Source organism: Culex quinquefasciatus, chromosome 2, assembly GCF_015732765.1.
Source record: "Culex quinquefasciatus strain JHB chromosome 2, VPISU_Cqui_1.0_pri_paternal, whole genome shotgun sequence".
Classification (NCBI taxonomy): Eukaryota; Metazoa; Arthropoda; class Insecta; order Diptera; family Culicidae; genus Culex; species Culex quinquefasciatus.
Window position 1 is genome coordinate 125,668,493 of NC_051862.1, and position 15,487 is coordinate 125,683,979.

At 36.8% G+C, this 15,487-nt stretch overlaps 1 long non-coding RNA gene across 1 annotated transcript; it reads left to right on the plus strand.

Moving 5' to 3' along the window:
* The first annotated feature begins 12,210 nt into the window (after positions 1-12,210).
* LOC119767514 lies at positions 12,211-15,008 on the plus strand. Its single transcript, XR_005277560.1, has 2 exons — positions 12,211-12,503; positions 14,614-15,008. It is a non-coding gene; the product is annotated as an uncharacterized LOC119767514 (long non-coding RNA).
* Positions 15,009-15,487: the final 479 nt, after the last annotated feature.

A 15,487-nucleotide genomic window follows, 5' to 3' on the forward strand; every position in this document is an offset into this window, starting at 1 on the left:
CAAGCCCCTCGATTTCATTTGTGAGTGTTTCACACTCCGTAAATGTTCATTTGAGGGAAAGTGCACCATTTTTCGACGCATCCTAGCCCTAGTTTTTAAAAAGGCATCATTCCCATAATTTTCCGGATTTTTTTAGTTTTCATCCCAAAAACCAGTAAACACAACCAAACCACCAACCGTCCCAAATGAGGGTGGAAAATTAAGGACTTTCTGACCCCACTCGAGTGCACCAAATTTACTCCTAATAGAATAATAATAGTGTAACATTTCCCAAAACCCAACAAAAACTAGACCATCAATGGACGTGTGCGGCCGAATACACCAGAAAACAGATCGAAACTGTCAGAATGGTTCAAGATTTGCCTCCTTTTTTCGCCTTTTTCTGGGCCCTTCTGATAATAAACATCAATGAGCATAAATCATTCCACCCCTCTCAAAGCTGGAGAGAAAGAGAACGTTTATGCTGCGCGAAACGAACGGCTTCTGACAGGAGAATATGTTTCTTTTTACTTCTATTTACAATTTAACAGTTATTGGGGGCGAATTAGGGATGATTCTTTCTGGGAAAATGGTGAGAAAATATCTTCGCCATCAATGTCACTAATCAACGCAAACGCAAACGGAAAACGCGCACCATAGATTGATAAATAACTTTTTTACGGGTTGAAGCAACTTTTAGCAAAAAGATTTTTCCGAAAGGCTAAATCTGCCTGTCCAAACTAATCATTGCTAATTAAGTTGATTAATGAATTTGTGGTCGATTCTGGCCGAAGCCTTCGCCGGACCGGCTTCAATTGGCGATAGTAACGATGATGTTGATTAATGATTTCTTTGGCCAGATGGAAGAGGTTTGCAAAAAAAAGAAAGCTATCGGAAATGTTTATGGTTATGTAATGCTGCGGTTGGTCTTTGTGGTGGAATACAATGTCAATCGGATTTGGTTCTGTGGTTCTGTGGAATTTTGTAAAAGAATTTCGGCGATCCAGATTTTTTCTTAAAAATAAAAACTAAACTATTTCATTGGAAACAATCGATTGTAAACTGAATCATACATAGTTTTAAACATTGTTTTTGTTATTTTTAGTCAACATAAATTAATTCTGGTTATATACGCAACATTCCCTGATTTTCCAGATGTGTTTGCAAATTAGATTATAGATTGGGAACTCTTAAGGTGTTTACAATAAAGATGAAGAGCATTTAGCCATACTACTTAGAATGTAAATGAAAGGTAATCATTATAAGAAAGTTCAATAAAGACAATTTAATTTCAAAATAGAAATCCATTCTTTATCGGTCTGATGGCCGAGCGGGCTAACGCGGCAGTCCTTACTGTTGGTGCTGGGTTTGAATCTCGTCGTCAGGAATTTAGTTTTTGTTCAAAAAATTGTACATGCAATGTGTAATATTAAGTTTCTTTCTTCTTAAGGCTCCGGAAGGCATCATCCCCGATCGGCCATTTGGCGGCCATGTTTGTTTTAGAAAAACATACAAATCTTGATTCAGAACGTTTCAATCAAAAAACGGGTTCCTTTGTGTTATTTGTAGAAGCATTTTACATATAGTGATTATTTTTTCATTTCAATTTGGGTAATTCTCTACCAACTCACACGAAATCGGGAAAAGTTGCCCCGACCCCTCTTCGATTTGCGTGAAACTTTGTCCTAAGGGGTAACTTTTGTCCCTGATCACGAATCCGAGGTCCGTTTTTTGATATCTCGTGACGGAGGGGCGGTCCGACCCCTTCCATTTTTGAACATGCGAAAAAAGAGGTGTTTTTCAATAATTTGCAGCCTGAAATGGTGATGAGATAGAAATTTGGTGTCAAAGGGACTTTTATGTAAAATTAGACGCCTGATTTGATGGCGTACTCAGAATTCCGAAAAAACGTATTTTTCATTTGAAAAAACACTAAAAAAGTTTTAAAAACTCTCCCATTTTCCGTTACTCGACTGTAAAAAATTTCGGAACATGTCATTTCATGGGAAATTTAATGTACTTTTCGAATCTACATTGACCCAGAACTGTCATTTTTTCATTTAGAACAAAATTTTTCATTTTAAAATTTCGTGTTTTTTCTATCTTTGCAGGGTTATTTTTTAGAGTGTAACAATGTTCTACAAAATTGTAGAAAAGACAATTACAAAAAATTTGATATATGGACATAAGGGGTTTGCTGTTAAACATCACGAGTTATTGCGATTTACGAAAAAAAAGTTTTGAAATTGTTGGTCGTCGTTGATCATGGCCGTTCATGGTCACCCGCGACAGATACGGACGACGAAATCTTTTTTAGTGTTTTTTTTCGATGAAAAATACGTTTTTCGGAATTCTGAGTACTCCATCAAATCGGGCGTCTAATTTTACATAAAAGTCCCTTTGACACCAAATTTCTATCTCAGCACCGTTTCAGGCTACAAATTATTGAAAAACACATCTTTTTTCGCATGTTCAAAAATGGAAGGGGTCGTACCGCCCCTCCGTCACGAGATATCAAAAAACGGACCTCGGATTCGTGATCAGAGGCAAAAGTTATCCCTAAGGACAAAGTTTCACGCAAATCGAAGAGGGGTCGGGGCAACTGCTGTGTGAGTTGGCGGAGAATTACCCATTTACTATTTCAGGACACTGAATTCAGAACCATCTTTAACAGTCATTGCCTCAAAAGTGAAGGACACCATCTACCACCTTAAAGGTGATGAGCATGCTTTTCAACGCGATTTTACCATCAGATTTTTTGCTGTGTAATATAATGTACTTTAGTGAAAGATAAGTAGACCATTTCATTACTGTAAAATGGCAGGAAGGTAAGTATGTTCTTAATGAAAATGCAAAACAAACTAAATAAGTGTACTTGATGTCAAATGAAAAACAAATATTTTTTGCTGCAGATTGTGGTATACCAAACATCACTTAAGGAAAATTCCTCGCAACATCCACACCTCGCAATCAGTGTGGTCCACCACTGGTTTTCGCCCCATAATCAACGTCTTATTAGGGGATCGATTTACCCGCAATCGCTGGCACGTACTCGACGATACCCATCCAAAATCCAACGTGTTTACAAAAGAAGCTGAGTAATGTTCACCGCGGGACGGCTAAAGTGTTGTACAAGGATTAAAACCGATTCCCCAGCTGGACTCCTCCTGAGGACTGACGACGACGATGAAGATGCTAACGGCGATGATGATGATCCTTTTAATGGTGCGTTTTATTATTATTAAGACAAGACCTACGTGATAGAGGCGATAAATTCAACGAGGATTTGTTTAACCAGGCGATTATTAACAGCTCTCTTCTTCGGAGGTTCTTTTGTTGAAGGATGGTCCTTTTTTGTTGGCCCCTTTTTGTTCAAGAAAATTCCTTTTCTTCACCGGATTGCTCAATCGAGTGATTCCTGGAACACACATTGAGGTTAGATTGTTTTTCACGTTTGTATGAAAAAAGTATTGTGTGTCAAAGCACGTGTTAATCCTTTTATGTTCTGTTTAGTTGAATACCTTTGAATTGTTCATCGTCACTAAATCTCAACAGCATTATCCCTTAAAAGGTGAAAGTCAGCAACTTTCTTTCGAATATCGGTCCTTCCCGAAAACTTCCCGCAATTTCTAACCCCTAAAAACAGATTGTTTTAGATCTCAATTTCAGGACCCTTCGCGCCAGGCCACATTATTTCCCCATTTAAATGCTAATGCCGCATAATTAAATGCGGAAAATCACACTCGACGTCGTCCTCGCCAAGATCCTGTGCCAGGAGGAGATCCGGCCGTCCGGGTTTTTTTGGGATTTAAATTCGTGAAGTGGATGGCAACCCGTCGAGGCTCGAAACACACACAGTAGGACTGCACACAATACGCGACGGCGAACAATTGCCAAAGTGCCCACTTGAGGATTCGGGTACAGTGTTACAGTTTTTTTCCAAGCTGAACTTATGCTCCACAATAGCCCGTCGAGCCCATCAAGATTGAATTTATGATTATGAGAGCGCGCCTGTCTGAGGGCCGTGGTGACACGCAGCGCGATCGCAGAGGATTTTCTCACGATTGTAACGACTCATTTGAGGATGTATGACGAGTTTGGTGAAAATGTGGTGGAAGCTGCGTTGGTTATTTCCGCATACCGTAGGAAGACATTTCTGTGAATAAAATATGGTAATTGATACAACAAAATTAAATACCATGTTGATATCACTTTTTTATGCAGTAGGTTTATTATTATTAAAAATAATAATTTTCAGTCCATTTTAAATTGAAGCTTTGATTTTAAAATTTTCAAAATATTTTTTGCGATAAGTTCCAAAATTTTTACGATTTTTTTCCAAAATATAATAATAATAATAAAATAAAATAAAATAATGTACTTTTTCGAAAACAAAACAGACAAAACTACTTTTTTTAAACTGTTCCAATTTTGTTTCATATTTGAAGATGACTTGCACTGAGATCTTCGGACCTTGCGTTTATTTTTTGTTTTTCACTCTCTTATACTATCAATATGGCATCGTTAAACTATCCGCACATGTATAAAAGACAATTGCTCAGTAAAGTGCTCTTCTTTCAGCAATATGCTCACACCCCATCACGTCGTTCATATCAAGCAAATTTTTAAGTTATAAAAAATCTGAAATTGGATCAAACAGCTTTTCGTGCACACATTTGATCAATTCACCTAAGAGGAGTTTTATAACCATATCTAAAAATAGAGTTCAAATTGCTATTATGATTCCAAAATTAGTTTCCCAAATCATCTACCCAAAAGTTAAAAACTTCCAGTCCACTTTTGGATATAGACAAGATATGGACCATTCGATACTCTCTCTCTCTCTGGTCGTATGTGGAGGACCCCCTGCCAGGGGCACACACCGCAGTGCCTGGCGTGCCTTATTGTTTTTCAGCGTAAAAAGATATACCTTTCAGATAGTGGATGAAAAATATGCTGCTGCAGCGAGAGAGTGGTGGAGAGAGGAGGAAGTCCTGCTGCCTGCCGTTGAGAACGGTCCTGGGCTCGGAGTCCAGGGTCTGCAAAGATATCAGCTTTTCATCATGTTACACACACACGTCGTGCCTCATACTCATTTGGGTTCGTCATCTCAACTCAACCAAAGGCCACATCAACGGCCACCACTCGAGGAAGGAGCGTGCCACAGAGGCGCGGTTGAGAGGACCCTTTACGGACGACCGAGCAGCCCGAGAGGTGGTTATCCTCTCATCTGCCTTTTGTTATCTGGGACAAAAACGCATCCAGGAGAGAAAGGGAACGATTAGAGAAGTTATGAAAACAATCAACGCAATGAATGGGATTTTCGGCGTGAATGTGGACATTCGGTGGTTTTGATTTGATGTAACGTCTCTTGAGCTTAGATTTTTTTTTATTTAAGATGTAATGTTCATCGAACGCTACTTGTCTCTTGTCTCTTGTCTCTTGTCTCTTGTCTCTTGTCTCTTGTCTCTTGTCTCTTGTCTCTTGTCTCTTGTCTCTTGTCTCTTGCCTCTTGTCTCTTGTCTCTTGTCTCTTGTCTCTTGTCTCTTGTCTCTTGTCTCTTGTCTCTTGTCTCTTGTCTCTTGTCTCTTGTCTCTTGTCTCTTGTCTCTTGTCTCTTGTCTCTTGTCTCTTGTCTCTTGTCTCTTGTCTCTTGTCTCTTGTCTCTTGTCTCTTGTCTCTTGTCTCTTGTCTCTTGTCTCTTGTCTCTTGTCTCTTGTCTCTTGTCTCTTGTCTCTTGTCTCTTGTCTCTTGTCTCTTGTCTCTTGTCTCTTGTCTCTTGTCTCTTGTCTCTTGTCTCTTGTCTCTTGTCTCTTGTCTCTTGTCTCTTGTCTCTTGTCTCTTGTCTCTTGTCTCTTGTCTCTTGTCTCTTGTCTCTTGTCTCTTGTCTCTTGTCTCTTGTCTCTTGTCTCTTGTCTCTTGTCTCTTGTCTCTTGTCTCTTGTCTCTTGTCTCTTGTCTCTTGTCTCTTGTCTCTTGTCTCTTGTCTCTTGTCTCTTGTCTCTTGTCTCTTGTCTCTTGTCTCTTGTCTCTTGTCTCTTGTCTCTTGTCTCTTGTCTCTTGTCTCTTGTCTCTTGTCTCTTGTCTCTTGTCTCTTGTCTCTTGTCTCTTGTCTCTTGTCTCTTGTCTCTTGTCTCTTGTCTCTTGTCTCTTGTCTCTTGTCTCTTGTCTCTTGTCTCTTGTCTCTTGTCTCTTGTCTCTTGTCTCTTGTCTCTTGTCTCTTGTCTCTTGTCTCTTGTCTCTTGTCTCTTGTCTCTTGTCTCTTGTCTCTTGTCTCTTGTCTCTTGTCTCTTGTCTCTTGTCTCTTGTCTCTTGTCTCTTGTCTCTTGTCTCTTGTCTCTTGTCTCTTGTCTCTTGTCTCTTGTCTCTTGTCTCTTGTCTCTTGTCTCTTGTCTCTTGTCTCTTGTCTCTTGTCTCTTGTCTCTTGTCTCTTGTCTCTTGTCTCTTGTCTCTTGTCTCTTGTCTCTTGTCTCTTGTCTCTTGTCTCTTGTCTCTTGTCTCTTGTCTCTTGTTTCTTGTCTCTTGTCTCTTGTCTCTTGTCTCTTGTCTCTTGTCTCTTGTCTCTTGTCTCTTGTCTCTTGTCTCTTGTCTCTTGTCTCTTGTCTCTTGTCTCTTGTCTCTTGTCTCTTGTCTCTTGTCTCTTGTCTCTTGTCTCTTGTCTCTTGTCTCTTGTCTCTTGTCTCTTGTCTCTTGTCTCTTGTCTCTTGTCTCTTGTTTCTTGTCTCTTGTCTCTTGTCTCTTGTCTCTTGTCTCTTGTTTCTTGTCTCTTGTCTCTTGTCTCTTGTCTCTTGTCTCTTGTCTCTTGTCTCTTGTCTCTTGTCTCTTGTCTCTTGTCTCTTGTCTCTTGTCTCTTGTCTCTTGTTTCTTGTCTCTTGTCTCTTGTCTCTTGTCTCTTGTCTCTTGTCTCTTGTCTCTTGTCTCTTGTCTCTTGTCTCTTGTCTCTTGTCTCTTGTCTCTTGTCTCTTGTCTCTTGTCTCTTGTCTCTTGTCTGCTTCTCCTAAAATTTTATGTACTAGCATTTCAAGGTTTTTAATCGATAAAATTATTTTTGTAAGAAAAAAAAGTTTTTGTGGTGCTGAAAGTTGTAATTTCATAAAAGTTCAAAATATTTTTAAACATGCCCAAATAAGCTAAATATGATTATCAATGCAGAAAAAGCGATTTAGGGGAAATATACCCATTTTAATCACACTAAGCCGTTCGACCAATTCTCATCACTTTTGCCGTTTCCCACTGTTAAATCTACATTTTGAGATGTATCAACAATCGAGAGTTGCTTGCTCACTTTCATTTGAGCTATTTATTACTTTGGAACAGTCAAAAACACTTTATGAAAGCTGTAATTCGTGATCAAAGTGCTGATAGGCCGATAATAGAAATAGGCTGAAAAAGGGTATAGTTCCCCTAGATTGTTTTGAGTTGATTAGACTCCTATTTCCATTGAAATTATCCACATTTTTTTTTGCCCTCTGATTTTGAAGGGAGGTGACATAAACTTTGATAAATATATATATTTTTGTATGTTTTTGACTTTATTAAAGTAAATTTGTAAAATACCAAATTTTTTACAAAATACCGTATTTTTTTGAAAATAATAAAATTTTCAAAATTTGCAATATGGATATCAAACAAATAGAAATTTCTAATGCTTTTTCAATTTATTTGAGTTTTTTTTGGAATATACTATAAAATATTCACAAATTACCGTATTTTTTTCGAAAATACTCAATTATTCAAATTATGCAATATGGGTATCAAACGAAGTAAAATTTGTATACTTTATCACTTAACTAGAGTTTTTTGAAAACAATAAAATTTTCACAAAATACCGTATTTTTCGAAAATACTCAAATTTTCAAAATTTGCAATATGGGTATCAAACGAAGCGAAATTTCGTGTGCTTATTTACTTAATTAGGTTGTGTTTAAAAACTAAAACTTTCACAAATTACCATATTTTTTGAAATTACGCAAATTTTTAAAATATGCAATATGGGGATCAAACGAAGCGAAATTTTGCATGCTTCATACATACATTCAAATTGTGTATGTTTCATACAAAATGTTGTGTCGTTTGAAAAAAAAATGAGTATTTTCGAGTAAATACGGTATTTTGTGAAAATCCTAGTAATTTACAATAAAAAAAATATAATAAAGTGAAAAAGCAAACCAAATTTCGCTTCGTTTGAAAAATACGGTAATTTGTGAAAATTTTAGTATTTAAAAAAACTCTAATTAAGTGAATAAGTATACGAATCATTTTATTGTAACAACCTTGAACATTATCAAGTCAAACATGAATCTTGTCCTGAAAATTTTGATAGCAGTGTAATAAGGATGTTAGTTTGATTTTCCCAGGCTCAACAGTTTTCCCACACTACGATAACGGAAAATATTCGTCCGTTGACATCGCTTTGACCGATAGATTCCTTGCAACAGAAGCAATTTAATCGATATCATGCGGGACGTGTCACAAGGATTTATACTCAAACTACACGCTCCTGAACGAAGGATAACGCGTCGCTCCATCAAATGTGGTTCATATTTCATTGTCAATCACCATCAGCAGCCGGTTTTGTCGTTTTCAATTTACGCAAATTTTCGTTACTTTTCGCCCAGAAAAATTGCCCGAAATTTACGATTATTGCGGCGCTGCTGGTGGGCTGAGGAACGCAACATAAATTAAGCTTCGACGAGCATGAAGAGCCAGAAAGGAGAAAACAACACAAAAGGATTTAACCAAACATCATAAATATTCATCCCAAAACGCACTGAATGGGGCATTATGGTTACGGGTTTAATTGTTATTGTCACTCTGCTGAGAGCAGCCTTTGATGACTTTCGGATTTGCTTTGAATATGCCACATCATGACGAAGTGCATTCGGCATTAGCATGTGCACCAAAACCGCAAAACGCAAACGAAAACGGTAACAATGTGGCTTCATAATCGTAAAATTGTTAGCCTACAATCTTGGCCATAACACACCGTAGGATTTTCACCTCTCGCAACTGCTGCTGCAGCTTCACCTATTTTAATGGTTTATTTTTATCGGTTTTCCCATATCGACAGGACCAGAAATTTATTGCCGCAAAATTTATTGGGAAAAATAACTTTGCAAAAGGGTTGCTCTGCAAACCACACCTCGATGCGTCACGCTGCTCTCGCGCACAGATCGCACATAAAATGCAGCTGTCGACGGTGGGTTCGAACTCACCACCTCTCGCTTCTTGGCCTTTGCCGCAACTTCGGTGACGTTATCTGCGCTGAACAATTCCACAGAAACCGAAGAAATACGCAAACTATGCGGACTCTCTAGTACGGAGACGGCCTTTTGACCCACACTTCATGGGCTTAAACGAATCGAACTCGTAGAAAACGATCCGCTTCCATTCTCCACTTGGCTCAACAAACAAATCAATTACTCAAAAAACAGATAGAGAGGGCAAAAAAAGCTTCAGTCGTGACTTGGGTCAAAGTTGAGAAACTATTCCACTCTGCGGACTAATTGAAACATCACCTTTTGTTCGCGCGGCAACGTTTTGGGCCTTTCATTTTATGAAATATGATTTTATCAGCAGTCCAAACTAAACCTTAAAAAAACCTGCCGACACTAAATTTAGCCCCAAAAGACCCCAAAAAAGAAATGGCTTTTTATTTCGCTCGGACTAATGTTGTTCACGCTTGTTTCTTAACGGGGAATCGGCCGAGGTGCCACCAAAACGGAGTGATTGATTGTCCCTGGTTCGTTTCCCACGGAGAGCGATCATCACCGGTGTCCAAGCTTTTGGCAAATCGTGAGCCGGACTTAACAAACAAACAAATGATAATGTTGATGTCTTGGTGAAATGATATTTTCTTTGAGCTATTTGAAGATACGAAAGAGGCAAGTGACCTTCCAATTTCAAATATTTTGATTTGGTTCAGAACAATTAAAAGTAAGCTAAATTTCCATATTCCCAGGATACTTCTTTACACCCATTTCCCGATCAACATGCGATAGTCACGTTCTCTATTCTAACCTAACAACTTAACAACCGTCGTTTGAGCCATTGTCTATCACCAAACAACGTCTTAATCACACTCTCACGAACTATTCCTCAGAACCCCTTCTCCAAGGATCCTCCCAGCTGAAGTCATGAATAAAAAAAAACACCACAACCGTTCGGTTTTTACAAGGTACCAAATTCCCCTCAAAGGATTTCCCCGTTCGCCCTTGACTCAAACGGTTCTCTCAAATGCCTTTGCGCCTTGCCCTTTTTTCTTCTTCCGAAAACAGAGCCATTTTTATGCAAAAGGTACACAACAGCAACAGACAAACACCCGGTACACCGCAAAGTGTGCTGCCCTCCAGGTGCGTCTTCCTCCTCGACGACGAGCAGCTTCAAGCAGCTTGCCCCCTGGATGATCCCATCGACGAATTAACACCCTAGCCCAGGCGGGCCCATCAACAGTATTGTCTGGCGCATCGAGCCGTTTAAAATGTGCGGTTAAGTACGTATTAATTCACCAGGATTTACATCTGCCTTTTCCCTGTCGTTTTTGGATGTTTCTATTTTCTTTCGGCTGCGTCGTCGGCTTTATCTTGATCACATCCATCAGGAAGGTTTTGTTGTCTATGGTTTTTGGGATGAAATCCACTCATTTCTTGTGCCGAAACAACGGACTCTGAACGTTGGTTGAAAAGGGATCCTGTGACGACGATTGCAGTCAAGCCCATGCCCCTTAATCCTTTTGAGGTTATATTTGGCTGACACAATGGACCGTTTATTGACTCTTGAATGGAGTGAGCTGTACAGACTCCCACTACAAATATTTATGGGATTTCGATGAGGTTGGTTTGTAAACACGTCCTTGCTGGAAAGAAATATTACCAAACAATATACCCGATTGGAGATATTAAAGACAGACATTCATTCGCTTAAAATTACCAAATTTTATTAGTAAAAAGTGCTTTTTACATATGTACTCAAATTAAGAAATTTACCCTCTACAACAAAACCCTGCCTCTAGATGGGTTTCGATCGAAAAATTTGCCAAGAACTGATTTTAATCAATTTTAAACTTGGCATTGGAAAAAAAGAATTTCAACAATTTTAGAAAATGTCAGGGTTGGAAGTGAGACTTGTTTTTTAAGACTATGCCAAAGTTTAAAAAAATTGTAATTTGTCAACTTTGGCTGTTTTGGAAAAGATCGGAAAATTTCACGAATGTTTCATATTTTAACATTGTAAATCGGACCATTAGTTGCTGAGATATCGACATTAGAAAATGGTGGGTTGTTTGGGTCAGACTTAGAAAACATCAATTTTCCTGTTTTTAAGCACTTGCATGGCAATATCTGAGCAACTAAAGGTCGTATCAACAAAGTTCAAAAAATGAAAATATAGAGAATTTTCTCAGCTTTTCAAAACTATTTTTTTCAAATGTGGGCTGGTGCACTGATTTAAAAAAAAAATAAATGAAAAACTGCAGCTATTTTCAAAAAAGTCACCTAAAAATGGATTTAACTTGGAAACTTTGTACTTTATCAAAATTTCACTGAAGAACTTTTTGATTGCAAATTTGATTTTAAATTGAAAAATGAAGTTGAAAAATTTTTGCGACCAATGTTTCGATTTTTTGAAAAAATCACTATTGATTCAAAAATTCAAAGATTTTTTGCACAACCTGGAAGTTTCTGAAAAGTTGGCATTTTATGTCCTCTAAAACATATCAAAAAATAAAAAAAATAAAAATAGTGTTTTTTTGCAAATCAAGTTTTAGTGACAAAAAGTTAAATTAAAAATCACCAAATTATATTTACGATGTATAATTTTTTTCAGTGTAGTCCATATCCATACCCTGTTTGAAAAATGTCGCACGTCGTACGAGTTGTCGCACGGTTTTGATTTTACCGTTTCAATATCGATTGGTCGAAAGGACAACAAGCGTGCGACAAACACTCGACAAGCCCGACATTGTTTTTCCTATCGATTTTCCTTCAATTTGACGTCACGATTTTCGTCGACGCAAGCAGTTTGACAGTTCTTTTCAGTTGGTCTTGTTTTAACTTGATTGCAACCGGATTGAACCAGTTTTCGTTGCTGTTGAGCTTGGCAAGGATTTTAGCCGGTTGGTAGGTGAGTTGTGTTATTTTTTCTGCCGGAAAGATTCAGCCGAAGTGGGTGAGTGACCAAATCTTAGTGTCCTGTGTTCCAGGTTTCCTGATTTCGGTCATCATGGTGGTAGAGGCGAAGGAGGATGGGAAATAGAGATAACCCGGCGGCCATGCCGGAAGACGGGAGGAACCGGTCTGCGGTCAAGGAAACGGATGTTTTACTTTCCACGGGAGGTTGCGGTGCATTCCCAAAGGAGAAGAATGATGAAATACCAAGTTCCGCCCAAGGGAACATAAAGAGAGAAACGGAACTTCCAATTCCTAAGGAGTTGTTCACTGTTCTGGGTGAATGAAAAGGAGGAGGAGGACGGAATAATATACTCCCGGCAGCGTTTCTGATCCGACAGAAGTTATTATCAATGGAACTGGTGAGTTATAATTATAAAATTATAAAATTATAAAATTATAAAATTATAAAATTATAAAATTATAAAATTGTAAAATTGTAAAATTGTAAAATTGTAAATTATGAAATTATAAAATTATAAAATTATAAAATTATAAAATTATAAAATTATAAAATTATAAAATTATAAAATTATAAAATTATAAAATTATAAAATTATAAAATTATAAAATTATAAAATTATAAAATTATAAAATTATAAAATTATAAAATTATAAAATTATAAAATTATAAAATTATAAAATTATAAAATTATAAAATTATAAAATTATAAAATTATAAAATTATAAAATAATAAAATTATAAAATTATAAAATTATTAAAAAAAAAATTTCAAAGATTATTATTTTTTTAATTCTACGCATTTGAAAACTTAAGAGCGAGTTTTTCACCAATGTGTAACAGGTCGTATCGAGGTGCTCCGATTTGGATGAAACTTTCATTTTACGTGAAATTGTCCGAGGATTCCGAATATGACAAAAAAGTGCCGCTATGGAGGGCAGCAGGGTAAAAACTAACGTTGTAAATTGTTTGTTGTAGAAAAATCGAAAAACTATGAGAAAAACTGCGATTGGCCAAAAAGTTAATACCATAGGCTTATAGTCCATGAAATTGCCTATCTTTTGACCTATGAGAGTATGGGTGTTGGAGGCTGTTGGAAAAAGATATTAGGGTTTTAAAAAAATCCATTTTTGACAGTAATTTGCAAAAGCTAAGAGAAAATTTCAAACCAATCCTGGATGTCTATGGCACATTTTGAAGTGCTTCAAAAGACCTTTCGAATGCATCTAAGAGAGTTGGAATTGATGAAGTTTTACGGAAATGCGCGCAATTTTAAGATTTTTTATGTTTTTTTGACCTCAAACTTCAAAGCCCGTTTTACCCCGCTTCCCTTTGTCGTAGAGGGCTCATATTTGGCATGAGTTCATCTCATGTATAGACAAACAAACGTTGAAAGTTTCATCCAAATCGGAGCACCTCGATACGACCTCTAGAACAAACCGAGCAATATTTACAAATACTGCCTCTTAATAAGTTTCTTAAAATTTTTAAAATAAAAAAACTGATTTTTTAGATCTTTTTTTTTTAAATTTTCAAAAAAATACAAATTTAAAAAAAAAACTTTAACAAACTAAAATTAAAAAAAAATTATTATAAAATTAAAAAAAAAATACAAATTCAAGTTTTGTTTTAAGTTTTAAAAATTGTTTTTTTTATATTTAAAAGTTTTAAAAATTCAGAAGAAAAAATTCGCAAATTTTAAAATAGTAAAAAACATGTATTAACTTTTGAAAATTTTCAAGAATTTTACATGGTCAAAATTTAAAAAAATATCACGAATTGAAATAAATGATTTTGGTATTGAGGCACCCTAAAATTCAAAAATTTTATAATTCAGAAAATTTTCATTTTTTAAAACTTCGAATTTTGGAACTTAAATTTTTTAAGAATTTCAGAATTATAATATTTCAGAATTTAAGAATTTTAAAATTTAAGAATTTTAAAATTTTAGAACTTGAGATTTTTTTAGCATTCTTAAATCAGGTACAATTTTCAAATAATAATATTCTCGGATTTCAAAACTAATTGCGATAATTTTAAATTTAAATCTATCATCTATCTAGACATCTATTACTTATAATTCTTTTTTAAATGTTTAAATTTTGAAAGTATGTTGTGAACATATTTGAAATTTTATTGAATTGAAATTTTATAATTATTATTATTATTGATCCTTGCACTGTAACTTGGATTTGGCCCGCACTTTTGACAACAAAATTTCCAAAAACTAGGCAACCAGCAGTTGTTTATTTACATTTCCAGTCACAGTTTCCACCAAACTGGACATTCGCACTTTAAAATTGCGGTTGACAGGTGAGCAACATCGGCTCGCTTTGATCATTTTTTGAGCAAATTAAAATTTCCCAAGCCAGTTTGACAAGTCGCAATAGTGCGATCGATAGCAATTATTTAGTGCGAAGTCCAAGATAGTGAGAATTGCGCAATATTGAAATCTGAATTTAATTTATAAATTCTTGCCAAATGTTGATTGATGATATATTTTTTTTCAGGCAACAAACATATTCCAATCTGATTCTGCCGGAAACCGGAATGCGTTCCCGTGTGGTCACTCGTGGCTTCCGTAGAATTCACGGAAGCAGCCCCGTTTTTTTCGTACTCGTACTCCACAAAACCCACGTTTCCTCGTACTCCGGTAAACATCAATCCGTCGGAGATCCAAGATCGTCGCCAAGGCGTCGCATCCGGGTTTTGATCAGCTCGTTGAGGAACAAAAGTCCAACACGACCAAGATGCTGCCACGGCCGCCTCAGAAGAACACCAACACCCAAGCCGGAAGCTGTGGTCTAGGCAAATCCAGAAGGAAGCCAAGCTGGGGAAGAATCGGCGATCCGCAAGTGAAATAAAGTGTACAATAAATATTTTTGTGAAATTTTGACAGCTGGAATAAAAAAAAATCAATAAAAACAAAACAACAGTTTTTTCAACTGCAACATAACCCAAAAATCTGAAATGACAGCACACGACAATAGCACGACATTCTAAATAACAAAACCGTGCGACGTCGGTCGAATGTCGTACGACAATGTCGTACAATTTCGATTATCGATCGCACGACAAATACGACATTTTGGTGCAAAAACGTTTGACATTCGTGCGACAGTCACGCGACATTGTCGTGCGACGTCGTACGATTGCACGGACGACAAACGACGGACGTCCGACGGACTTTTCAGTCAGGGTACCTACAACATTGCCGAAGACACCAAACCGATCAAAAAATGCCTTCAAAAGATACAGATTTTTGAATTTTCATACATCATTTTTGTATGAGCAGCTGCCGAATTTGTATGGAAAATTATATGGACAAACTAATGATGCAAAATGGCTTCTTTGGGCATACCAAAGGCACCAAAAGGGTTTAAG